This window comes from Neofelis nebulosa, chromosome 18, assembly GCF_028018385.1.
Source record: "Neofelis nebulosa isolate mNeoNeb1 chromosome 18, mNeoNeb1.pri, whole genome shotgun sequence".
Taxonomy (NCBI): Eukaryota; Metazoa; Chordata; class Mammalia; order Carnivora; family Felidae; genus Neofelis; species Neofelis nebulosa.
In genome coordinates, this window is record NC_080799.1 from 35139269 (window position 1) to 35167263 (window position 27995).

The 27995-nt window shown below is 51.2% G+C and overlaps 1 protein-coding gene and 1 non-coding gene across 4 annotated transcripts in view; one reads left to right on the plus strand and one right to left on the minus strand.

Moving 5' to 3' along the window:
- The window catches only part of SNX29 (sorting nexin 29), a 495833-nt gene that overhangs the window by 245868 nt on the left and 221970 nt on the right, over positions 1-27995 (minus strand). The window lies entirely within an intron of this gene.
- Positions 17665-17771, plus strand: LOC131501750 (U6 spliceosomal RNA). The gene has a single exon (XR_009256879.1). It is a non-coding gene; the product is annotated as a U6 spliceosomal RNA (small nuclear RNA).

Genomic DNA, 27995 nt, shown 5'->3' on the forward strand with positions numbered 1-27995 from the left:
CAATGTATCTCTATGGCTTAAGTGTTACTAGGAAAGTGAAAGGAGCCACTTCTCGGTCAGACACTCTCCACCTCTCCACTGGCAGGGAGCACACACCGTGAGGCACGAGGAGCCAGCCATCCTGTTAGTTCAAGTTTTACAGGGCCATGTCTCCTTTCTTTACTTTCAAGTCAGAAACACTTCATCTGCCTGGGGAGCAGGGGGACGTTTGGGTGTTCAAGGAAGGCAACGCCATCAAAGCCCGAGTAACATCAAGTTGTGTGAGAGCCAGAAATAGCACGCTACACCCCCATTCCAGACTTTCTGCACACTCCCCAATACAGCAATCAACGTGGGGAGCATCAACGTGATTCATCTCTGAAAGTCACATCCACACGACAAACACAAACATTTGTGACAGATCCAACTAAAAGGGAGTGACAGGGTGTTTTAAAGACACGCATCTCCTGAATGATCTATTAGTTTGGAAGGGAGAGAAAGACAACTTAACAGCCCAAGAGGAAAGCACAGTTTTCTATTCCTATCAAAAACAAAATTCTCTTCCTGAATTCAAGAACACAAGGCTTGAAAAGTGGTTAGCAATGCAGTCTCTCTTTTTTAATGTTTATTTATTTTGAGAGAAAGAGACTGCACGTGCACACACGAGTCGGAGAGGGGCAGAGAGACAGGAAGAGAGAGAGAATCCCAAGCAGTCTCTGTGCTGTCACTGCAGAGCCCGACTCGGGGCTCAAGCCTACAACGGTGAGATCATGACCTGAGCTGAAATCAAGAGTTGGACGCTTAACCGACCGAGTCACCCAGGCGTCCCAGCAGTGCAGTCTCAAATCTACGATTTCATCATTCACATTTCCAGTCCGTGTTCTGAGTTACTTTGACAGCTTCAGAACTTCACGGCCTGCCCCAGTCAAGGACTACAAGTCAAGCGCAGCTGCCAGGACCCAACAAGACAGAAACTTCCATCTATGTGGTTGGCTACTTCCACTGGGATGAGGAACTTAAGTTATACTGAAAAGGGCAAGGCACAGAGATAGGTCCAAAAGCAAAAGGAAGAAATGTATTTGACGTGCTAAAAAAATTTGAGAGCTACATGCTCGTACAGCAGGTGCCCATAAAAATGCGACAGTGACAGTGCTTCCTCTGACGCAGCACTTTATGACTTACCACGCACCTTCCAATGCGTCATCTCACTGCAGCCTCCAGGCACCGGGTGGTCTGGCCATCGTATGCTTGGGCCAGAGGGGGAGAGATCTATGTAATGTGCACGGTAGAGGAGACGCCCCATCAGCCCAGGCAACCCGGTTAACAACCACATCATTCACAGGACAACCTACGCTTGGTTTACATGCGTCCACTCTGAGAGGTCCGCCATTTTCTCTTGTATTTCCACCATGGCCTAATTACAGAAGCGAGACTCCAAACGGGAACGTTTGGCCAAACCGGTAAGCCTTTTCTTTGTAAATCTAGTAGACAACTAAAATCGTGTTCGGTAGAAGCACAAAGATATTTACTTTCAATCAGAACCATTTTTTCATGTTCCAGAAAAGCTGTGGGTTTGTTAGCACCCACAGGTCATTTAAACTTAGTGAACATGACACAGTTTTCACCTCCTCGCAGCCTGCCATTACAGTCTGGAGGTGTCTGTGGTAAGTCATCTGAAAGAGGCAGCCGCTGTGCGGGTCTCACTCACAGGCACCAGGGAACACAGGAGGTTTTCTGCCTCAATTATTTTAAGCAAAAACTCCAAACGCCACGGAGAGCGGCACGGCAAACAGCACGATAAGGCCACTGTTTTACTTTCAAATGCAACAAGCTTAGCAGGACCCCAGAAGCAAACAGCATGTGACACTGGTGGCAGAAGAGGGTAAGGAGCCACTTTAAATTCAGAGACGGTTCCCCGGAACGTTCTGATGGACAAAAGGAAGGGTGAGGGTCCTCGAACAGCAGGCCAGGTTTGGGGTGATGGGAGATCTGGGACGCTTGAAGGTTCCAAAGTAGAAAGGTCCCTCCTGGGTGAGCGACGATGATCCCTACAGGACAGCAGGTACCCACCACTGTTCCAGCCAAGGAGACGGTCCTCATAAGGAAAGCATCCACCATTTTCCAAGTGCCCGCTGTGGCAAGGGGAGAGCATGTTGATGATGAGAGTGTGGGCTCCGCAATCAGAGACCAGGGGCCAAGTCTGGCTCTGCCACTCCCCAGGTAGTGACCCTGGGCAAGTCTTTTATTTCTTCACGCAACAACTAGCTCCTGAAGATTCGTTATGTGCCAGGCACTAGACACTGGACCTGCAGGCACGTACTAAGGGGGGGAACTGAATGCCAACAAGAAGCTTATGCTGCAACGGTGGGCCTCGGCAAATAAAGAACTACGTAATGCATCAGGTCATGAAAAGTGCTGCAGCCGGAGGTGGGGGGAGGTTAAGCATGAGAAAATGATGGTGTGAGTGCAAGGAAAGGCTCACCAAAGAGATGCCATCTGAGCAGAGACCAGAATAAAGTGAGGGAATGAGCCATACGAGGCCCTGGGAGAGAGCATTCCCAGGAAGAGCAAGGGTGACGGGACGGCTGAAGGATAACGGATGAGAGAGAGAACAGGAAGTGAGACCACAGAGAAGGGGGCAGGGGGTTGGAGGGGAGGATAGTTTACTGTGAGCAAGAACAGGAAGGGCCCCCAAAGATTCAGAACAAAAGGCAGGAAAATCAGACATTTTTTAAAAGATCATTCTACCAGCCACACGAAGGGGCGAGTGGGGAAAATGGGAGGGTGTGTGCGGGGCCTGGGGGCGGGAGGCAAGGCTCGGGTCGCCCTTCAGGGAAGAACCTGCCGTTCTGTTTCCAGGAGGGCAGTTAGCCGACAACCTCCAGCGACAGCACTCCCATAGGTGTAGGGAAGACGCTAACATATCCGATGTGGGGTTAGAGCGAAGACAGGAGTCGCGCTCCCACCACCATCTTTGGCCTCAGGAACCTGAACGAATGAGGCCATCGTTTCACCGAGCTGGGGAAAGGGCGGGTGTGACAGAGAAGAGGCGGGTGCCCACCAGGGGGCTGGTGTTCAGACAAGTCAGGTTTGGCACAACCACCGGCTATGTGAGAACAGGCAGCAGGAGCCCAGGAGCGTGTGAGTCCAGAGTTCCAGGGAGACGGGAGGCTGCGCATCTCAAGTCAGAAGTCAACGGTGTAGACACCGTAACGCCACCGGACTGGATGAGATCACCCATCCCCTGGAAGCGGAGTCTCCTCTGTTGTGAAATAGCAGGAGCCCAACCCCCGAGAGCCGCGGGAGGAGCCACCCTGACGTGGGCAAACACTCAGCTCAGCGGGGCTGGGAGTACCAACGCTCTTACTGCTGAGCTCGCCACTGAGCCGTGACGCATCCTTGCCGGCCACACTACTCGACACTTTACGGCATTTCCTGTTCTCACAATAGACACGCAAGGTGGGTACTAACAACCCAGAAAATGACCTTCCGGGGGGTTCTATGACTTGCCCAAGGTCAGACAGCTATCAAGCGATGGGATCAGAAAAAACTCAACCCGTGCCCTCCCCCTGCCACGTGCTGCCTGTCCGGCCCCGTCAGCAGCTGAGTAAGTGAGCATCTTGCTCACGTTCTCACTCAGTCCTCGGTCCAGCAGGCAATCATGGGGTCCAAAGGCTAAGGAGAACTCGGGAAAGAAGGGGGCAGGGGACAGGGGGCACGGTGGTTCTCGCCCCACCCCAGGGCTGTGACAGAGACAGAGGAAAGACGCTGCCACCGGCCCCCATGTGGCCCCAGGTTCACCAAATCAGGTGCCGCCCGGACAACAGCCTGGAATCTCTCAGGACAGACGCTCTGGGGGCCTGCTCATTCAGCACTCAACATGTCATGCCTTTCCAGGGACAGGGCAAAAGATGAACCATGGCTGCTATTCAGCTACTTTTGATCTTGGAGTAGGAAGTCCCCGAAAGCTAAGACATCCTTATCCGAACTTGAACTTCTCGTGAGAAGCCAGGCCCTCATACTTGGGGTTGTTGAAAAGCCGGCTGTTCTCCTGGTGCGGGAACGGTTCGCTCACATGGACTCCGTCACACGCTTCAGCCCCAACACCACTGGCAGCAGTCAAGAGCCAGATGAGCTCCTGTTACCCGAGCCCTACACACCACACAACTCCCACGTGAGTCGCAGCCTCTCACTTAAGGCTCAGAACACCACTGCACAAAATCTCCATTGCAGAGATGAGAAAATAGAGGTTTGGGTTTAATTGCACGCGCGCACACACGCACACACACACACACACACACACACACACAGTAAATGATCGGCCATGTTATACAAACCCCAGTCGGTCTGGTCTTAAAACCCCGTGCTACACACCCCCCCTTCACCACACTTGCATCCCTGCCATCTGGAGGAGCCTACTCACCAGGGCGGTCCCCATTCCACAGATGGCAGAATTCCAAGGCCATGTGCCACAACTCCAAGGGAGACCTACTTTCCTATGTGCACACACACTCCCTTACGGTTTTGGCTGCCTCATGGCGTAAGAATACTAAAAATTTCCAGTTCTCCTGAGAGTTGCAACCAAATTCTTCCAAAACTTCACATAAACCCACCCACCTCACAGAGGATTCTCTGGTTTAAAAAAAAAAAAAAAAGAGTGAGAGACAAGCAAAAAAGCAGGGGGCTTGTGTGATAGGCCAAGAGAAAGTAATCTAAAGAATGCCCTAGGGTGGGATATCCATGCCAGCGTGATCTATCCAAAGAGTGTGGACTCATCTGTATCCCTGAAGATCAGAACCAGGAACCAAGGGATTGAGAGAGATAGGTTTTTTTTAGTAACAGGCAACGCATTATGTACGACGGGAAGTGTGTGCAGACACACGGGCATCCCTAGGTTCACATCTTGGCCCTGCCATCAACTAGAGTGAGACCTTACACACGTCACTTTATTTCTTTGAGCCTCGGTTTCCTCCTCTGTAAAATGGGGAGGGTACCTCTTGTGAGGATTAACCAAGACAAGACTACAAAGCATCTTATACCCCCACTCCAAGCATTAAAGATAGGATAAGTTCTTAAAAACAAAGGCAAAGTAACAGCCTGCCTTCTTTTTCAAAACAGAAACCCTCTTCATTAGAAACTTCCATCCTGCCTAGGTCTCTCCAGACAAAGATGCTCACCTGTTCAGATGCCGCATCTCTGTTCCAAGAGCTCATCTAAATATACAATACGGGCACAAGGGCAGCTGGGAATGACGGCAGCATAAAACCAGAACTGTTTTTACACCCTCGCCGAACGCATTTTCACCTGCTCATGTGATGGAGCCTAGCAGAGGCTCTGAGAGAAACTTGAGAGAAACTTTCCCTTTCAGTGAAAAGCATCTGGACAGTGAGACAGGAGAAAAGCTGTCACCCTACTGATGCAGGTCTTCTGTGAAAGCCAAGGGCATGACACGAACTTTCAGAAAGCAGGGAGACTCTCCACCTGAGATCATTTCAGCTGAAGGAAGCCCTCCTAGTAACACCCTACCTTCGGAGAGCCGGGAATTACACGAAATGTCCAGAATTGGCAAACTCACATAACCAGAAAGTGGTTTCACAGTGGTGACCACTAACGGGTTCAGGATTTCTTTTGGGGGTGATGAAAACGTTCTGGAGTTAGAGCGGTGATGGTCACCCATCCTGGTGAATATACTAGAAAACACTCAATAGTGTACTTAAAACATGCAAATCGTAGGTGATGTGAATTCTACCTCGATTTTAAAAAAAAATTCCAACACCTAACTATAGAGCATAGCAAGCACCACGGTCTCCCCTTCCAACCCAAGCCCGCCCCTCACTGTTGTTACGTGATTCTATGTGCACATACGTACACGCTTGCGTGCTCTTACAGGTTGGGGCACATGTTGCATAGCCCCCCGTCACTCCACGACCAGCCTTGGCGACCACCCTGAGCCAGCACAGGCAGACAGGCTTCGTCATTCATCACAGGGTGCAACCACAATCTTTTCCACCAGCACCTGGAACGGATCCCAGTTCAATATTGCCACAATCCACAGCCTTGTGCCTGTCTTTACGCACGGTTAGGAACCTTTCTGTGGACGCCTAGGAACACAGCCGCTAGGTCAAAGGGTATGTACAACTTAAATTGTAATAGCTGACGAAAGGTTCCCACCGCCCAGATTTCCAGAGTGTTCTGTGACCCCGAACTGTCACCTCACTGCCGTGGGCCTCCGCATGGTCGTGGATGAAACCAAGCAGAAGACTTTTGAGTCGATTTCGGTTCTGATGTTCATTTTGCAGTCCAGGAGATCCAGAGGAAGCATAACAAGATAGGAGGGGCACTGGGGCAAGCGGCAAACCAGAGCTCACGGCACGGCCACTGCAGCCGGGCACCCGAGAAAGGCCAAGGCAGCAGGCAGAAGGACAGAGATGCCAGAGGGCTGAAACGCATGTGCTCGGTGCCCCCAGACTGGAGAGCTGCAGGGCAGGGACATGCACCCCCGAGGTGAGGGACCGGAGCCTGGGCTCGGAGGAGCAACCTCTCCAGCCCACAGGGAACAGCAGCACGTACGTTAAGCAGCTACGGGACACTCACCACGCCTGAAGCCACAAGGACACAGCCAGTCAACAAAAGCCAGTAATACAAAAGATTTAAGGAAGGGAATTTTGTCAAGGGGAGGCGTTTTTTTTTGTTTGTTTGGTTGGTTTTTTAACGCTCACACAATTCATGTTGAAAACTCACAATCTGTCTCTGTTCCAGGCACCCACAACAGGGCAATGTCAAGGCTGAAACAGGGACGCCCAGAACAGAGGCAGGAAAGAAAAATCCATATCCCTGAGACTCAAGGTCAGAGCTGATGTTTCAGACGGGGTGCAGGGGTGGGGGACTACTGATGGGTTTAGAAAAGAAATCCTTCTGAAAGCTCACCTCGCTTACAATTCTCAAGAATGCTACAAAGTCAAGTCACCGTGGAAAGAAAAGAGGGATCACAGAGAAGCACAGGAAGAGCCTCAACGTGGCAGCTGCCTCCTAAGGGGACAGAAGAACAGGGAACATCCATGTTCATGGGGAAGAGCAAAGGTCCAAGCGGGACAGAGGCCAATGCAGTGGGGGGGCAGGAGAGAGGAGGGAGGGAGGGAGAAGGGAAGGGTGCTCGTGGACAAGGTGGTGACACCACAGGCAGGTCCATTAGATCGGTGGGACTCTAAGGGTGGACCGTGGGCCACCCTCATCAGAATCACCTGGCGAGCGAGGGATGGATGGGAGTGGCAAGTGGTAAAAGGCAAGTTCCAAGACCCGGCTCCCAGAATTATTTCAATCAGTCTGAGGGGAGAGTCAGAAAGTTGCATTTTGACAAATACTCAGGTGATTTCAATGCACGAAGTTTGAACCAGTGCAGTAAGCAATGAGAGAAGTCCTATGCACAGCAACTAGGAACTGAGAGAACAGGCATATCCCCGCACTCACCCGTAGGGGCCACAAGGGACCCTCCAGGGCTAGCCCCAATCATCCCCTCCTCGGGGCTCCGCGGAGCTCACCAGGCACAGCACCTTCAGTCACGGCTTTTACCCAGGCTGCTGGGCCAGGGAAGCCAGAGACATACCTTGGCGGTGGCCACAGCACAACGCAACATAATGAGGGCTTGTTCTAGCTGACGGAAGGCAAAAAGAGGGAGGGCTCCAATCCACCAGTAACGTCACCAATCCCACCCACACTGGGAGGGAGCCCATGCCACCTCCTCTCAAAGCTGGGGCAGACGGACCACGCGGCCTGGCCTTGACCGCTCTGGGTTCTCAACAATTCCCTGGATATCTAGAAGTTGAGCGTTTCCTTCCCACGTGAGCAACAGACTTTGACATATTTGGAACATGATAATATATGACAAACCAGGAGGCTATTTCAAGAAGACCACAGAGATGTTCTGCAACCCTGACAACTTTCAAAAAATCTTAATTATATCTAAGAACCCAAAGCAAGGAAGATTTGGAGGAAGCTGACGATGGAAGGGACAAGAGGAGGAATCCGGGGAAGAAACTGGAACATTCTAAGCCAGAGGGCTGAATCTACCTCTCTCTGCATGGATGGGCTGTTTCTGGTCCGCATATGGCAGTGTCTTCATACTTGACTCTTACATTCAGATAATGATGGAAGAATAAAGTCCTCTTCATCCTGAGAGCCAAGGAAACTTCCTAAGGGAGGCTAGAAGTCCTCTAAGGTGTCTGTATATTAGACTAAAGTAAATAACAAAATAACCACTCTCTCCATACTTGGCGCCCGTGAGGAGAGCTGGATGTGCCAGCTGACTCCCAAACTATGAAAAGTCCCATGGATCATGAGCAGATAGAAAGTGTTTCTTCCTCTTGGCCAGGAAGGTAGAAAGGCAGATAAACTGTGTAAGACATATAAACACTGGTCTTAAGCACCCCGGTTCCTGACACAGGGTTCCCAAGTCCCTTGGAATGTCCTGAGAGAAGTATCCTATGTTCCAATGAGGTAACTCTTGGTGGGCTGCAGGAAGGGGTCTGGTCACCAGAAACACCAAGCGGTGATTAGAAGCTTGGAACGTTCCGTCCCACCCCCGTCCTCATTCGAGGGGAGAAGGGTCAGAGTTTGAGTTCATCATGATCCATTATGCCTATGTGATCAAGTACCCACAAAAGTTCCTAATCTGGAAGGATCCGAGAACTTCAGCACTGGTGAACATGTCCATGTGCTTGTAGGGTGGCACACCCCAACCCCATGGGGACAGAAGCTCCCGTGGTCGGGACCCAACCACACCTCACCTTGTCTACCTCTTCATCTGGCTGTTCACCTATATCCTTTCTAATATTTTTTATACACCATTCAACGTAAATAAATATTTCCCTGAGTGCTTGGAGCCATTCTAGAAATTGCTGAACCCGAGGAAGGGGTGGCGGGAACTCCAATTTATAGCCAGTCACTCCAAAGTGCAGGTGGAGACCTCGGACTTGAGACTGGCATCTGAAACGGAGGCCACCTTCTGGGACGGGCCCCGAGGCTGTGGTGTCTGCACTAACTCTGGTTCATCAGAACTGAACTCAACTTCAGGACACCCGGTTGGTGTCCCCAGAGTCGGGGAATGGTTCGTGTGGGAAAAATCCCCACACATTTGGTGTTGCAGTGTTGCGAGTCGAAGAAAGCATTTTTTGCCATTACAGACACAACTCATTCTCCAAAAGCATTCTAGGATCCTCACGCCAGAAGCTCGTCTGTTCCCCCAGTACATGCACGCGGAGTGGTGGCCATGGGTCACATGCTCTGGACCCCACGGGGAGCGGGACACAGTAAGCTGCTGCCTTCCTAGAACTGGCACCTGATTGGTGGCAAACGAGCCAAAAAAGGGTATAATTTCCGGTGGTAACAATGGCCATGCAAAATATAATAACCAGGAGGAAGTGTCATGGGGAAGAGCTCCTCAGACAAGGGGAGAATTCGGCTTCTCCGAGGAGACAAGATGGGTTAGGAACTACCTCAGGGGACAACATTCTGGCAAAGGAACGGTGAAGGCTATGGCACGGGACAGAGGGGGCTTCTTCGAGGACACAAAGGAGGCCGGTGTGGCTGAGGCATGGTGAACAGGGTGTGTGGGGGCAGAGAAGCCCAGAGGGCAGGCATCAGGTGCATCACACGGGGCCTCAGGGACCATGGGGAGAATGTTCCACCTTATTCTCACGAGCAAAGCCAGGGGAGGATTTCTAGAATATCATTTGTTTGCTTATTTTTAAGTTGCTCTGATGGTTGTGTGAATTATGGATGGCTAAACAACACAACTGGAAGAGAAGAGAGCAGTTAGGAGCTGCTACAACGTTCCACACAAGACACGGTGGCAGCCTGAGCCAGGCTCATGGCGGTGAGATGGCAGAAGCTGCTGGCCCTCTTTGAGGTGGGTTGGGGGCGGGTTATGGAGGAGACGAGACCTCCTGACCACAATGGGAGGTGCAGTCTGTCGAGAATCTAAGGTTGACTCCCAGGTTTGAGCAACCAGTTAGCGGCACGCACGGAGACAAGTGTGGTAGGCAGTGGGGTTTGGGTGGTTTGGGTCTCCCCAAAGTGACCACACGCGAATCCCTGGAAGCTGGGAATGTGTCACCTTGCATAGCACCTCCGTGACTCTGAGTTGGGAGATTATCTCGGGTTATGTGAGTGAGCCCCCTCTAGTCACCCAAACCCTTCGAAGAAGAGAACTTGATCTGGCTGGAAGGCAGGGGATACTGCAAAGGAGAAGTCAGACTCCGCGTGTGACAAGCAGTCAGTGTGCCACTGGTGGTGTGGGACGTAGAGGCTGCGTGCGGGGACTGGAAAGGTCTGCGGGGGTGGGAGTGCCTGTGACAGCCGGCAGAGAAACGGGGACCTAAGTTCTATGATCACTGGGACATTATTTCCGCAACACCCGGACGAGCAAGGAAATGGGTCCTCCACCAGACCTTCCGGAGAAGAACCCAATCCTGCAAACACCTCAGTTTCAGTCCAGAGAGATCCACATCAGACTTGTGACCATCAGACATTTAATAATACGCTAACATGGCTTCAAAGGCCATGACGTTTGTTACTGCAGCAAAAGCAAACTAATACAACCGGGAAGACAGAGGAGGAACCGGAGGCCGGGTGGCAAGACCAAGCCCTCTGGCTCTGCCATCGCATATCCGCGGAGCAGGCCAGAAGGCAGGGGGTCACGGACAGCTGGAACGACACGCAGAGAGGCCTCAAGTCACGCCCGCCTCCTCCACCATCACCTGCAAGAGAGCTAAGACAGACGGTGCACAGCGTGTCCTCCACAAATCCCGGCGGCGTGAATGTGGACCGTCACCCGCGGCCGACCTCCTCCAAGAGCTGCCTAACCAGGTGCTCGTGGCACTTCTCCTACCACTGTCTGAACGCTCTCCCACCAGGCTCTCCCCCACCTGCTCCAGCCCACGTCACCGCTGGCGGGCGCCCGATTATTCCACAGGTCACCTGCCCCCATCTCATTTCATCCATCAGCAACGTCTGACACCGGTGTTCAGAGTCTCCACCTTCAAGCATGTTCTTCACTGGGCTTCCAGGGCCACACACTCTCCCTCGGTGTCCACCCCCCCTCCCCAGGCACTGCCTCTCCGTCACCCTAGCTGGCATGTCCTCCTCCTTCCTACAAGCTCTCAAGATGGAAGGCCCCAGCGCTCAGTCCTGGCCCATCTACACTCTCTCTCCCAGGGATCTCATCCCATCTCAGGGCCCTAAGCATCTTGGTTTGTCCACACCTTCCACGTGTATTTCCAGCCCAGGATGCACACGTATCCTTCCCGTCTCCTCTCCCACACCCAGCCATCTCCAACACAGCACGTCTGCACCAGAAGTCCCGTTTGGTCGCACGAGGGCTGCTCTGCCCAAAGCCATCCCCGTCCCGGTCAACTGCAAGGAGAAGCTTCTGGTTGCTCAGGGCAAGCTCCTCCTAGCCATCCCGTGCTGCTCTCGCTCACACCTCACCGCCCAAGTTCCGGGAAATCCTTTCCTGGACACCCAACATCGACACCCAGCCAGAGCTCACCCAGGTCTCGGCCACCACCTCCCAGCTGGATTCCTGTGACCACCGCCTTGCTCTCCTCCCTGCTTTGGCCGTTCTCGCCTAGATGCTCATCTCTGGACAGCAGCCAAAGTGATCCTCAACAACTAAGTCAGGTGATACTCCTCTCTCGAAACCCTTCAGTGGCTTCCCCTCCCCGCCCCCCCCCACCGCCCAGTTTCTGCACAGAAAAAAACACAACCTCCTCACAGCAGTGCATGAGGCCTTGCAGGAGGTGAGCCACCGGAAACTTCTGTGACTTCACTTCCTTCCTAGTCACTCCTTGCTGTCCCTGGGATGTGCCAGGCACACTCCCACCCTAGGCCGTTCCCAGGCCACCTCCTTCTGCCTCAAATGTTCTCCCACCCGCTGGCCACGGCTCCCTCATTCAAGCTCACGCTCAAGCAGCACCTTCTCAGCGAAGCTCCTCCTTGCGTGCCTCTGGTCAGACACTCCCGGTCCCCTCGGCCCGCTCGGTTTTTACTTTTCCTCCAGAGCAACTATCACCTTGCAACAGGACATACGTTTTTTTTACCCTATTTGCTGATGACGGTGAGTCTCCCTCAACCAGAAGGTAAGCCCACCAGGACAGGGACCTTCACGTGGTTCATTCACTGGGAGCCCAAATGGCAAGGAGAGTGGCCTATGACTGCCAGTTAACAAGTGTTTTTATAAAGGAATTAATGGATGAAAAAATAAGCAAATACTTCCAGGTGAATGCCCGGTCCCTGGAGGCTCACGGCCCCAAGGACTGTGTGCCCCCCATCTTTGGGCCCAGCACGTGGGAGGGTTGGAGGGCACCAGCCGAACAGACAAATGACTACTTTCTGTGGGTCAGACCCACAGAGATGAGCCCCAGTACCACCAGCTTCTCCGTGTGGGTCTGAAAATTCCTAGAACCCCACACGCAAACCCTCCTCCACCCTCATCCCCAGCGGGCGGTCCAGACGGCGAGGACAAAGCCGGCCAGGGCTGAGGTTTGCTGGGCTGGCGCCCAAGTGGATCTGAGGAACAGTTACAAAGGTGGAAGGGGCAGGGGCTCCCCCGCGACGGGCGCCGTGCCACCTGGAGGAGCAGCCGGTGGTCCAAAGGCTCCGAGTGGCTGGGCGCCCGGGGCCCCTCAGGCAGCTGTTGCCTCTCAGAGGTGTGACCAGGGGACGCAGGGAGCTTTCCCAGAGACGCCCGAGGACTGAGGGGAGGCCGCCAGCACCAGGAGGAGGTTACGAGGCAGGTGTCGGGACAGGGGCGAGAAACCCAGGGCACGGGTTCCTCCAGGGCTGAGCCCATGTTCACAGAGAGGTAATAAGCATGCACGAGAGTGTGATTACAGCACCCGATTTAATTCTCTTCTCCAGCCTATCAAGTTCATACAGCCCCCCGTTTTGGAGAGGGGAAGACCGGATTCCCGAGAAATCGAGGAGCCAGTGGGTGGTGAAGCAGACCAAGGAGGTCTCATACTTTCAGAGGACACTGGATGAGGTCACCAAGGGGGAACCCCAACCCAGAATTTCTCAAGCAGGACCTCCCGGTTTTCCGGCTTACAGACAGGAAGTTCATATGCTTTGGGACCTGGTAGGCATGGGTGGAAGGAGGGGTAAAAAGCCTTCCTTTAAATCTGTCACTCTGAGGTTTGAGGATGGGGCTCGCGAACAGTCTTCTCTGTCATTTAATTCTGTTTCTGGAAGTCCTTATGGATCATTTGTGACAAGGGGGTCTGGAGGAGTGCGGCGATTTTCTTTAAAAATATTGAGTTGGGGCACCGACTAAATACTAGTTGGTATCTCGGTCGGTTGAGCGTCCACCTCTTGACTTCGGCTGAGGTCATGATCTCACGGTCTGTGGGTCTGAGCCCCACACTGGGCTCTGCGCTGGCAGCACGGAGCTTGCTTGAGATCCTCCCTCCTCTCTCTCTGCCCCTCAACTGCTCTCACTCTCTCTCAAAATAAATAAAGAAACTTAAAAAAAAAGTAAAGTAAAAACTAAAAATATTAAGTTAATGGCTTCTGCATCACAAACTTCAGGCATTAAAAACCCTAAGAAGTAACAAACTGCAGGTCCGTGTCTGGGGGACTGTGTCCGGCCCTTCCTGCCCCTAACTTTTCAGTCCCTCTATCGACCATGCTTCCTCATCCTCCTCTGGGCCTTTGCACATGCCCTTCCATGTGCCCTTTCCTACCTGGAAACTTCTGCCCACCAAAGCCCAGCTTATCCTTCAGGGATTGTCTTATGAGATTCTCCACAGGAAGTCTTCTCGGGCCGGCCCTGCCCCAGCCCAGGTGAGGGCGTGCACTCTGGGCTCCCTGAGCCCTCCAACCCGGCCCACGACACGCTTTGAGAAGACTTCTTGACCTCCCCACATGCCCTCCCCAGCCTCCCGCAAGCCCCACGAGGGACCTCCTGTATCCCAGAGCCCAGGCACAGGGCTGGCACCCAGCAGGTGCTTAAGCAACATCTGGCAGGTGAAATAAAGAGAAGGCAAAGAAACGAGAGCAGAAATGCAGGGCAGGACGGTTCGGCACACGGATGGGTGCCGGTCACCCACTGGCTGACACCGTGCTTACTACGGGCCAGGAGGCATCCTCGGAGCTTTTACACATATTCCCACCACTCTCAGCAACAAGCCTACCAAGTAGCCTCTGCCACATTTTACCCGTGAGAAAAACAGGCACAGAAAAATCAGGTCCCTCAGCTCAAGCCCACCACTGGAGAGTCGTGAACTCAAGGTACAAACCCAGCAGGCGGTTCTAGATCTGTCCCTTCAGCTCCGCATCACACCCTGCCAGACTCTGTACAGCGGCCCCACCCGGACCACGCCTCCTGGTGTCCCTGTGCTTGTGCACGCACTGCCCTCGCTGACCTGGACTTGGCTGGGACACTCGCTCTGGCCAGCAGGTGTGACACGAGCAGAGGCTGCCACGTCCGGCAGGAACACTCCCGAGAGCCCTGAGACGACCAGGAACGCCTGAGGCCGAGCAGGGCGCGTGGACACTTCGGTGAAGGAGGACAAAGGGACGTGGCCACCGGCCAGAACGCAGGTGCAGATACACCAGCCGCAGCTGGCCCAGCGCCCCCCCCGCCCCCCTGGGTCCTCCGGGCCACTGGAGCTGAGGCCTCAGGTGACACAGAGCAGAGGTGAGCATCCCGGCTGTGTCCACCGAGTCTCTGCCTCACACAAATGTGAGCAAATGCAACGGTGGCTGTTTTAAGCCACTAACTTCTAGGGTGATTTGTTAAGCAAAAACAGGTAAGAGAAGCACGGCCTCGCTTTCCCAGACACGACCACGCAGACCCAGTGGGGTACTTCTCAAGTCCTTACTCGTTGGGTCACGCTCACACAGCCCAACCGTGCACCTGTCACTGTCTGGGTCCAGGATTCGGCAGAGGACAGGGAAAAGCCCCCATTCTCTAGAGCTGACACTAGTGGGGGGTAGCCGGGGAAGCCAACAAACCAGTTTTTATGTCAAACGGTGCAAAGAGCTACACAGAAAACTGAAGCTAGGTCAGGGGTGCTGTTACACATAGAACAGTCTCTCGCTAAAGTGGTATTTAGCTGAAGACCTTGGGGAGAAAGGGAGAAGGGCATATAAAGATCTGGAAGTGGAACATACCAGGCCAAAGAGGCAGCAAGAGTCTGGAGACTGCAACATGCCAGAGGGGAAGGAGCGGAGGTGTCCGGGGCAGGACGGCGGAAGGAAAACGGAGAAGAGGGAAGGGCCAGACTACGTGGGGCTGTGAGGGGGAAGGTATGAAAGGAAGCCCGAGAGGCTAGAGGGGACATGACCCAACTTCTATTTTCCAGGGCCCCCCATGGCAGCAGCAGAGACTCACAGCAGGGAAGGCGCAGCCACGGTGGGAGCAGGGCCACCAGCAGAGGTTGCCGCAACAATCCCAGCACGTGCCGACGACCTCTCCCAACTGGGGAGGCAGGTGGGCTCAGAGCTGTGGGTCTCACCTTTGTCTACCTTTGTCTACCTTTCTCGGAGACGAAAATGAGAGCGTCACTCTTGCACAACGGCAAAGCTGGAACACGAAACACACGTGGCCGCCGTCACAGGTGGTTTTCTTTTTGAAGACACACACTAATGGTACCTCCCAAGCATGCCACCTAAGGAACCCAATCGAAAGACAAGCAAACCTAGCCTGGAGACCGCCTGAAAGGGGGACTTTTTCAGCCTTCACTGAGCCTGAAAATAAACAATACTGTAATGCTCTGCTGGGTAAAGCCACTACGGAACGCGGGTCCTGCTGCGCGTTTTGTAAATGGAACACTGAACCGACGTCTCTCCGGGAGGAAAAGCTGCACCTGTGTCAATCACGGACCACGGGCGCCTTCCTCGTTACGAGTCACTGCTCATTTCAGTCACTCACTTATTCGCTTCATCTGGAAGAGGAGCTGCTCTAAGCAGAAAGGTATTTATTTTTACCCAAAGAATCGTTTTCAGGGAAAAGCAGGAGGAAAGACACCGTGTGAGCCATAGGGAACTGAAGCAGAGGCAGAAAGACTGAACCAAGAATATAGTCTGAAAGGAAAGGGTTCAATCTAAAAACATAAGACACGGAGCCCTGGTCGTGTCCGTTTCCTCGGCCAAATGCTTGCATCTTCCCTTAATTCCCATCGTCCTCGCCCCAGCTTCCAACTACTGCACCTGGCTTGCTGAAAGCTGCAGGGGCCAACAGCTCAAGTGGCACAGACCTTGGCCGTCACCAATTCTCTCTCCGCAGTTGGACAATGTAACAAGTTTAAAAGGCCAATTTGATCCCTGTTTAGGACTCTTGAAAGACACTCCATTCTTCTTAAAGCAAACACCAAATCCTTTCCTGGAACCTGTGAGGCCTGGGGTGCTCTGGGCCACCCCCCATTCCTTCACCCTGGGCCCTGACAATACCGGCGTCTCCTCGGTTTTTCTGCCACCTGTTCCTCCTCCTGCTTTGGACTTTCTCCCCCTGCGAGGCAACGAGATAAACCTGGTGTGGAAGGGGAATGCCTTCCTCTTTCAGGTCTGAGCTCCAGCTCCTCCTCACCGGAGCTAGACCTGACCCACACCCCAGTCCGCAAACCTGAGTACATGCGTCACAGCTCTGGTCTTTGACGGTGACCACGGTGGGCCGGGGTCATCGGTCCCAGAACATCACAAACTGGCCCTTCTGTACTGCTGATACTGAAAGGTTCCTCTTTGACTCTAGAACTCAACTTAGCGCTGTTTTTGATCCAAAGACCCCCAATCTGTGACCCCCCCCAAAACGGAGGAGGGACTAGCTCTAATGATGATCAGTTGTCTCCACCAGCATCCTGTCCCTTCCTCACACCATCCAAGGTCATACGTCACAACGTCTGCCAGCTCCACGTCCTTGGAGACCTCAAGAGCTGTGCGCTTCTCAGAAACCAGGCGCCACCTGATTTCACACCAAACTTTTTTGTGTTAACCTGCAGCAGTTCAAATTACCAACTCCAAGGAACAAGATGACAAGATCAACACGTGGGGTGCCTCTCTCAGTCATCCTCAGAACTTTGCAAGGAAAGTAAGAACAGAAATAAAAACACAACAGCTAACATCTATGGAGTGCTCTCTATGTGCCAGGCACTGTGTTCCTTATCTTTTGTGGGCTCCCTGAAGTTTCACAAAAACTCTACAGAGTGAACATTGTGAGTAAGATCCTTATTTCACAGATAAGAAAGGGGAACCTTAAGGAAATGACTAGCGCTGTGCCCTCCCCCAACCAACTCATCTCTCTAGAACACACCATCCACCACCAAACCAGCCTGCCCCCAGAGCAGCTAACTCACTGTTTCCCATAAAAGAAACAGAAGCTGCTTCTGCAGCGAACAACTTTTATTTCAGAATTCATTGACCAAGGTCTCCGTCATCATCAGTCAGGAGAGATGCAAGGGTTATAAGCTAACTGTCAACCACTGGTTTCAGTTTGGCAGGAAAAAAATAAAAGCAAAATTAAATGTCTTTAAGCACTATACTTTTAACCATGTGGAGGAGAAATTTCCCTTAAGTACCTAGGAAAAGTCCGCATTGCCTGTGCCAGGGCAAACACCTAAGAAGTGGACACTGTCCTTCAAAACACAAGCAGATGGAAAGAATTAAGACAAAGTCATCATAACATAGTCACAAGTAGTGCTCACTTCGGCAGCCCATGGACTAAGACTGGAACGATACAGAGAAGATTGGCATGGCCCCCGCACAAAGATGACAGGCAGATTCGCAAAGCTTCCGTATTTTTTTGAGGATCCAAAATCCACAGAGAACTTATCCAACTCAACACCCTAAAACAAATAATCCAGCAAACAAATGGGCAGAAGACATGACTAGACACTTCTCCAAAGAAGACATCCAGATGGCCAACTGACACACGAAAAAATGTTCCACGTCACTCATCATCTGGGAAATAAAATCAAAACCACAATGAGATACCACCCCACACCCATCAGAATGGCTAACATTAACAACTCAGGCAACAATAGATGTTGGTGAGGGTGCGGAGAAATGAGGATCTCTTGTAATGCTGGTGGGAATGCAAACTGGTGCAGCCATTCTGGAAAACAGTGTGGAGGTTCCTCAAAAAATTAAAAATAGAACTACTCTACGACCCAGCAATTGTACCACTAGGCATTTATCCACGGGATGCAGGTGTGCTGTTTCAAGGGACACATGCACCCCCATGTTTACAGCAGTGCTATTGATAATAGCCAAAGTATGGAAAGAGCCCAAATGTCCACTAATAGATGAGTGGATAAAGAAGATGTGGGATATATATACAATGGAGTATTACTTGGAAATCAAAAAGAATGAAATCTTGCCATTTGCAGCTACGTGGATGGAACTGGAGGGTATTATGCTAAGTGAAATTAGTCAGTCAGAGAAAGACAAATATCACGACTTCATTCATATGAGGACTTTAAGACACAGAACAGATGAACACAAGGGAAGGGAAGCAAAAATAATATAAAAATTGGGAGGGGACAAAGCACAACAAACTCTTAAATATGGAGAACAAACGGAGGGTTACTGGAGGGGTTGTGGGAAGAGGGGTGGGCTAAATGGGTAAGGAGCATTAAGGACTCTACCTCTGAAATCCCTGTTGCACTATAAACTAATTTGGATGTAAATTAAATAATTTTTTTTTAATTTTAATGATAAAAAAGAATAGTAAGATTATCAACAATAAAAAAACCGTCTTTTTGCAATCATCAAAAAAAAAAAAAGATAGCAGTCACACATATTGGGAGACGGGCACCACACTAGTCAGTGATTGACAGCACGGTCACAGTCCGTCACAGACAAGGAAGTGTCCTATCAACCTTCTGAGGAGCTCCTCTTATCTCACCATTTGACAGGTGGTAAAACTGAAGCTGGGTCACATCACATCCCAGCCAAGGGCATATGCAGTGAGTAAGGAAGAGCCCCAGGATTCGGCCTTAGACCGACCGATTCCATGGCCAAAGCTCTCAACCATCACATAAAGGATCCACCAAAAAAGGGCAACATTTTTCAATTTAGCTTTACCATTTAGAAGCACTTTTTACACAGGCGGGAAAAATCCAGTGCTCTACATCGTAAGAAAAATGTGTGATTACCACTTAGGTGGGCCCTCCACCCGAGGCCCCACCAAACATTATCATTAGATCCACTAGTAAATTGCCACAACAAATCTGGAAGGAGAAACGTGACTGTTCTTTTGGGAACACAAAACTGTCACTTCCAATTAAGTAACAGTAACAAATGGTGAGAAATGTGGCTCCTGGAGCTACGCGCATCTGTGTTTGCACATGAACCAGCCACCCTCCCGTGCGAGCGCGCCCGCATCGTTCCCTCCAGCCGCAGCCAATTCTCAGAGACGGGGGACGGGTTCTCAAAAATGGTAAAACCATCTTTCATTTACACAATACTGTCCCAATCAGTACTGGGAGGAAGATTTTTGCTTCTAGGAAGCACAAGAAACTCTGTTTAGCGCGTGTGACTTATGTGATTGTATGAAGGAAAAAACAGAATCTTCTTCCACCCTCAGAGCTAGACCCACTTGATCACCCTGAGGGGGCAAGAGTAGCCTCCAGGATCATATTCAGGTTACCCAGCGACCTCCCATCCTGTGAGACCCTCAGCCCATGTATTCTCAGTTACTCATTCATCAACTCATCACAAGGCATCGGAGTTATTATCTGTCTGCAAAGGAGACGCCAGGCACGGGAGAGACACCAAGAGCCAGGCGGCAGAGTGGGAGAAGGCTGGGGCTTGGGGATCGGTGGGGCCAGACGGGAACCCTGCCCCCAGCACTCGCTCTATCAGCTGCGTGACCGCCTAGGTGAGGGGACTGGGCTGTGGTTACGTGCGGCACGTGTCCCAGAGTGACATCGAACGCGCAGTTCGTGCACGTGCAGCTAGGTGCACGCACCGGTGTGTACATGACACACCAGACCCGCACGGAGAGAGAAAGGAGAAAGGAACACCACTACCGGGTGCCACCCCACGTTTCCACTCGTCGCGCTTGGGCGCCAGGACGTGTGCGCAAGAGACGCGTGGCCTGCTGCTCCCCCGGAGTGTTGGCGGCCACGTGCCCCCACCGCTAGGAGGCTCCTACTCAATGAGAGGTTGTAGGGCTTGACACTGTGTGAGAGTGTGGGCGCTGGAACGACCTAGCTCTTAAGTGCCCACCAGCCACCGCGTGTGGGCTTTGTCTTCAGAATCAACCATCCGTTCCGCTGCCGGAAGCACCAACACCCACAAAATGATACCTTCCCAAGGGATTTCCCAGAATAATTCCAACTACTGGGGGTTCCCACTGTCCATGCTGGTGAGAACCCAAGCCCTGCAAGAGCCACAAGGGACCCTGTGACACTGGGTGCAAAGTCTCAACAGGGATCCTCCGACGTCACCCACGTGACTCACGGAATGCCGTCCGCGCACGGTAACAGTAACGAGCAGGGCTTCCGGGGGCTGGCGATCCCGCCCACATCCATGAGGACAGAGCCGACCCCGCCATCAACGCCCTCGGAGTTTTCTAAACGGACCCGAAACCCAACCGAACATCTGTTTAACCCAATTAAATGCCCAGGGGTGTCTGGGCCAGAACAAAGGTCCAAACAGGCCATCAGCATCCTTGAACAGACAAGAGGCGTCTCTTGAGCCCAGCAGTGACTCGACTACAGAGCCGCTTACTGAGAGGCCCGGCCAACCCTCTCTCGGGAACACAAAATGCTACCCCAGGTTGTGGAATCAGGTGCTGGAGAAACACGAATGACAGGGAAAAAATCGTAAAAATTAACTCTGCGTTTTGACGGCGGGGCCTGTTTCCACTGAACCTCGTGCTTCAGCTGATACTGACTGGCCTCCTCGAAGCCTCTGTTCCTCTTCCTGCCTCGTGCACCCTTAACCTCAGAGGTCCTGACGGGATTTCATGCGGACTGACCAGCAGCACCTTGCTCGGCTCTGCTTGACCCTTACGTGAAATCAGCCGTCGGGAGAGCTGGAAGAAATTGGCAAGATTTGGATTCTCCACCCGTAATGGAAGACAGCCAAGGCAGACGTAGGTCAACTCTGGGATCGATGCCCTTCTTTGTGAAACTCAGCGGCCCAGGGCCCCTCTAACCAGGGATGGGGGAGAGGCAGCTGCTTTCCAGAGAGAAGACCAGAGGATGGCTCATCGGATTTGAGGTCGGGACCAAGAGGAACCCCCTGTCCTGAAACATCAGGGTGCTGCTAGCTTCCTCCGACAGGCACCTGCCTGCCCTGGGCTCTCTCGAAGCACGCTGCTGGAGAGTGCTGCGCTGCTCGCAAGAGACTGTCATGGGCAGGTGCTACGTACTAGAAGCACAGACCCTATTTCCTCAACTTCTGGGGAAAGAACACCCAACTTTTGTCTGGAAGGCCAGTTCTCCCCAACCTTCCCTCACCACGGATTCCACCCAGGGCCTGACTCCGGCCCTGGACCAAGGATGGCACGCAAACGGGGCTGGGCCAACCAAGGCGCGCGGTCTCCCGGCCAAGTGCTGGTTCCAAGACACGCACGCTCGGGTCAAAGCAGCTCCAGGAAACTTGTGCACAGCCGTGCGATGCCGACGCAGGGACTCTCCCCCTAGGCCACACTGGACATGAACTAAAAAGGGCCCAGGTCCCAGAACTGCTGCAATCATCTTATATTCAGGAGGGGAGCCTGGCCTGTCTGATGATGGAACCAACATGGAGCAGAAGCAGGGAAATGCTGAGACAGAGACAGAGACAGAGACAGAGAGAGAGACGGAGGCAAACAAGGAGAGAAACAAAGACTTACAAATAGCCATACAAGCACACACAAATTAGGCCCTAATAATAGCCAGTCCTTGACCAAGCAGTGCCTAAAGCCAGAAAACTTGTTACCTAAGTCGTCAATTAAATTCCCTCTTAATATAAAACAGTATTAGTAATTTTTAGGGTTTCTTGCCTTAATACAAAGTCAACTTCCCCCGCTCCACAACAATGACTTCTACAGGACCACCAGGCCAAGCCCAGGCAAGAATTTTAATCAATAATCATTAACCCTCTTAAAAGCCACCTAGGCATGTTAGGAGATCACAACTGGAATCCTCATTATTTTTTTGATCTGACCAAATTTTAAAGCTTATCTTGACAAGGAGCAAATAAAAGGTTCTTTTTAAAAGAACACTGAACAGGGACTTGTTCCCACACACACACATACTACAAGACTATATTAACATGCTACGGTATGGCCTCAAGAGTCCACCAACAGATTCAAGGCAACAAAAGATACCAGACACAGACCCTAGAATGTTGTTTTTTTTTTAAGTTATGAAAAAGACAGAAAGGAAGCATCACAAACCGAGGGAGACCAAGTGTTAGCGAACAGCGCAGAACGAAGTAACTGCTTAATTAGCGAGCTGGAGGGAGACAACAGGGACCAAGTCAGAACCTCTCTCTACTTCTAACACTAAAATAAACTCCCAATGTATTGCAGAGACTTAAAAATTTTAAGTAAGTCCAAGAAGTAAACACTCGTTCTCAGGAGCTGTAACAACTTTCCAAATCAACAGACAAAATCGGAAAGAAAAGTCCACCAATGTGATCAGGTGAAAAATTTTAAGTGTTATATAGGTCAAAACACATGACACAGATGGGCGCCTGGGTGGCTCATTCGGTTGACCATCTGACTTTGGCACAGGTCATGATCTCACGGTTTATGAGTTCGAGCCCCGTGTCAGGCTCTGCGCTGACAGCTCAGAGCCTGGAGCCTGCTTCGGATTCTGGGTCTCCCTCTCTCTCTGCCCCTCCCCCACTCTTGCTTGTCTCTCTCTCCTTCAAAAATAAATTAACATTTAAAAAGGGGGGGGGAGGGGCGCCTGGGTGGCGCAGTCGGTTAAGCGTCCGACTTCAGCCAGGTCACGATCTCGCGGTCCGTGAGTTCGAGCCCCGCGTCAGGCTCTGGGCTGATGGCTCGGAGCCTGGAGCCTGTTTCCGATTCTGTGTCTCCCTCTCTCTCTGCCCCTCCCCCGTTCATGCTCTGTCTCTCTCTGTCCCAAAAATAAATAAAAAACGTTGAAAAAAAAATTTTAAAAAAAAAAAATAAAAAGGGGGGGGGAGGGGCGCCTGGGTAGCTCAGTCAGTTGAGCATCTGACTTCAGCTCAGGTCACGATCCTGCAGTTCGTGAGTTCGAGGCCCGCGTCGGGCTCTGTGCTGACGGCTCGAAGCCTGGAGCCTGCTTCTGATTCTCTGTCTCCCTCTCTCTCTGCCCCTCCCCCGCTCACACTCTGTCTCTCTCTCCTTCAAAAATAAATAAACATTAAAAAAAACACATGACACAGAAAAATGAAAGGAAAACAAGTATTTGCCACCAAAGTGGCCACGTGTTACCACAATTCTTATAAATATGAAGCACAACCAAATTATAAAGAGAAAAGCCTAAAGATGTGGTAAGAAAAAAACAGTGAAGACCAGCAATAAACGGACTCTTCACACCAACAAAAACAACCACAAACGGCTAACACTTGGGAAAAATCCCATCGCCACAGACACCCAAGACGTGTCATCCGATTAGCAAAGTGAAAATGCTAACACCCCATGTGGGAGAGAGGGAAGAGGGGCAGGCGAGCACGCGAGGCCCACGTCGACGCACTCTTGCCGGGCAAGTGCTGGCCATCTCTGTCAAGGGCCTTGAACGGCCCAGGGACCCGCTTTGTAGGAGCTGACCCTAGAGAAATCATTGGAGTCACATATGAAAACGTGCACAGAAAGATGGTCGCCATACGGGGCGCCTGGGTGGCCGAGTCGGTTCAGCGTCCAACTCTCGGTTTCGGCTCAAGTCGCGATCCCAAGGTCGTGGGACTGAACACCACGTCAGGCTGTGCACTGAGGGCGGAGCCTCCTTAACACCCTCCCTCTCTGCCCCTCTCCCCCTTCTCGTGCTCTTAAAAAATTAGTACAAATGTATGTGTATATACATGTATGTATAAATGTAAAATGTATAAATGTATGTATAAATTTATGTGTGTATACGTATATACATATACGTATGTGTGTATGTGTGCGTGTGGATAAATACAGATACAGAGACACAGATACAGAAACAGACGATGGTCAGCGTAACAATAAAAAACAACTCCAATTCCAGGCCGTAGCAAGGAGGAGCTGTGATGTGGCCACACAGACTGCTAAGGAAAAACATTTAACGACATGTAAAAATGCTCATGATGTAATCCCAAGTGAAGTGAGAGAATTCAAAATGATATACATAGAATGCCCCAAATTTGTTTCACACAGACACACAAAGATAAAAGACTGAAAATAAGCACTTCGAAAATGTGAACAGTGGCTGTAAACTAGTGATGAGATTAAAAGCAGTTTTTTTCCTTTCGTTGTTCTAGTGCCTGCTTTTAAAATTCTAATAAACGTACAGCTCTCGGCAATCAAAATACACACACACACACTTTTCAGTACAAATAGCCTTGGTTTAGTAAGTCCACATTCGCTGGCTAGCTCCTGGGTGCATAACACCGAGCTAGGTAAGCTCTGGGGGACAAAAGCGAATCCTCCAGTCTTCAAGGAGCTTCGAGTCCAGGGAGCTAGGTACAACCCAGGAAATGGGGTTGAACGATTATCGAGCCTGCTAGCCAACGACACACTAAATGCCGAGGCAGACGTCGGCTCCGTCTGGTTCCCCACATGCCACGCGCTTAACGTGCTCGCTGTACGTCTGGGTACACAGCGTCGCCCGATGAACGCTAGCTACCGCCGGCACCCCCTCTACGGCCAGGGCAGGCCAGCGTGCCTCCTTCTTCCGTCATGGCAGAAGCCCAGCCTTATTCAGGAAGGCCGTGCTCCAGGCCAGAAGATCACGTCACACCTCCCTCACGTGAGCGGTGCCACTAAGAGACACCAGCCAGTAAGCTGTAAGCCCCGGTTGTTAGATGGGGCCTCCAGGAAAGCTCCTTAACCTGAGGACGGACAGCAGGCATCACCATCAGCCCTGTTCATGCAGACGCGCGTTCAGACGAAGACTTTTAAAGTCAATACTCGCCAACTGAAACGACTGCCTTTCTTTTTCCAGTCCGGTCTTTTGGACAAACCAACGACAAGCGGTAACTGCTGGAACACACCTGATGGATATTTATTTAACAAGATTTGTGCCGGATTGATGCGAAAAAAGCAGAGATGTAAAATCAAAACCTATAGTACTGGGAAATATATATGTAAAGCAGTTCTGAGTTATCTCTGAGACCAGAGGTAGCTGTATTCAAGAGAGAGATCAGTTATTAAGTCACGCATATCCCTCCCTATCCCCCCCCAGCGCAGACACAAGTCCTACGGAAACAGAAAATTGTACTTTTCCAATAACCCCTAAATTGTTATTTATTTCCAAATCCTTACCTGCTTCTCTTCAGTTCCCTGAGGCTTCTATACCCTGCCAAAAAGAACTGGGAACATAAATCAGAATCTATACTCCAAACATATACATATACACCCAGATCAAATTTACAACCTAGGTTTTCACCCACTCTCTATTATGTTTAAGTTTTTCTGTTCCAAACACTGATTACTTTTCCTTTCAATAAAAGAAGCGTGGAGTGCAAATCTGTTTTACCCAGAGGCTTTTCCATTCCTTTCCCGTGTGTTAATTTGAGGCTTGCCACTCAATCAGAAAGCAAGAACCCTGAAGAATATCCCAACATTGCGCAGGTGAAAATATATCAATACAGAAGAGTAACACGGGAAAATGCAAAGGCAGAAGCAGTCATTTCCATAATAAAGCTCCTAACGAACTCGGGCAGGGGTACACACGGGAAAACTTGCCTGCGCTGCTCCCACCCGACATACCAAAGATGTAGCTCAGAAAGTGCAAAGGCGTCGCTGCGGCTTCGTAACTGAATCTCAAATTAAGTACCGGAGGCCTAGGGGACAGGCTCGCAAACGGCAAGCTGCAAACCTGAGCACTGTGCCAGCTGGTTCCGGAGCGCCTCCTGCCAAGCCGGGGGCGTAGCAGGGACGAGGAATTCAACAGTTTGTATCTAAGTTCCCCAAACTTCTTAAACACTAGAGACAACCAAAGAGAAGAAAGAAGGAAAGAAAGAAATGCAGAGAGAGGGTCACTTCCGGTCACCTGCTGTAGCCATCTGATGGGGTAAACTGGAAGAAAAAGGTAAGGAATAATGAACAAAGAGGCACGGCAGGAGAGAGACCTTCGAGAGAAATAAAGAGACCAAGCCAGGGGCACCTAAAGAGAGGAAGACACAGAGGAGGAAGGGGAGGAATGAGAGAAAGACATGTGCACGCACACACTCAGAGAGACCGGGGGCGGGGAGAGGGGGGAGAACAACAGTAACTGAGAAACAAAGACGGGACACAGACATGCCACGTGAGGAATCGAGACCCAGAGGAAGCATTGCATCGTTCGGTCATGTGGTCAACAGGTTTGTTCCGGGCGCCCACTACATTGCTCAGAAGGGAGACCACTGTACCCGAAATAGCGTCAGTCCCTGGCACGAGAGGTATGTCCAAGTAGCACAGTGGTGAGTCCAGAGGGGGAACGAACAATTTCCCAAATGAACCCCAAAATCATTGGGCCAGAGCCAGAGTATTTACTCTCCAAATAGTGAATCATTCTGAGGCGTAATACTGCAACACTGATTGTTAAAACAAACTCAATTAGGCAAGACACCAAAAATAAGAGGGCTCAAATAACAACAACAAAAATAAGAATCAATGAACTCCATCCAAATCAAAAACCAGTGAGCTTCAAGGATACCAGCAAGAAAGTGAAACGAGAATGAGAGAAAATATTTGCACATCATGCATCTGGTACGGGTCTACTGTCCAGAATATACAAATAACACACACCCGATAAAAAATACAGCTAATTGAAAACCAAAGGGCAAGGGTTTGAAGGAACAGCTCTCTAAAGACAATACACAAATAGCCAGAAAGCACGTGAAACATCACCAACGTCACTAGCCATCACGAAAATGCAAGTCAAAACCACAATGAGACAGCATTTCACTTCCACCAGGACATCTATAGTAAGAGGGACAGATGATAACACGAGCCGGCAGAGACGGGGAAGAACTGGAATCCTCATTCGCCACTAGCGGGAGGTGCAGTTAGGAAGACAGGGGGCAATTCCTCAACAAGTGAAATAGTTACCATGTGATCCAGCAACGCCACCCCTAAGGGCACACCCAAGAGAAATGACATGTCCACAAAACAACTTGTGCATGAACATTCAGAGCAACATTGTTCACCACAGCCAAACGCAGCACCAGAGTCTGCAAAGGAAGAATGGATAAACAAAATGGCGTACAGCCATGCAGTGGAATATTATTCAGTCATAAAAAGGAACAGAGTACTAAAACGTGCTATAATTTTGGATCAATCTTGAAAACATGATGCTAAATCAAAGAAGACAGACACAGATCATACCATTCAATTCATAAGATAGGCCCAGAAAAAGCAAATCCATAGAGACAGAAAGTAGATTAGTGGTTGCCTGGGGCTGGAGGGAGGGGAAGGAGTGTCTGCTTCCAGTGAGGAAGACAGAACTGGGGCAGAGAATTACATAAATGACAACACAACTGCAATCCAGCTAAGGGTCACCAACAACCCACCCACGTGCTGGAGAAATCATCTGTCCCTGTGTCTTCTGACTGCCCAGAACTTCAGGCCTTGTACCATCGGCTGGGGCCCACAGGCCAGTCAGAAAGGTGAAGGAGTTGGCTGGTTTTGATTTCCTGGGAGGTTCAAGCAAAGACTATGGTCAGTGCAAACGCCCTGAGAGGCAAAGTGGTGTGGTCCTGTAACGGGAGGAAGAGACCAGTCCAGGGGGCTAGAGCGGAGAGAGAAGGTGAACAGGTGTGTCGATGTGGGGAGGGGGCTGTAGAGACCACAGGCCGGCCTATGCTGAAGACAGCGGAGATCAGGAGCCATGACAGGGCAGTGAAGGGAAGGACTCAGGGACACAATGGTCTAT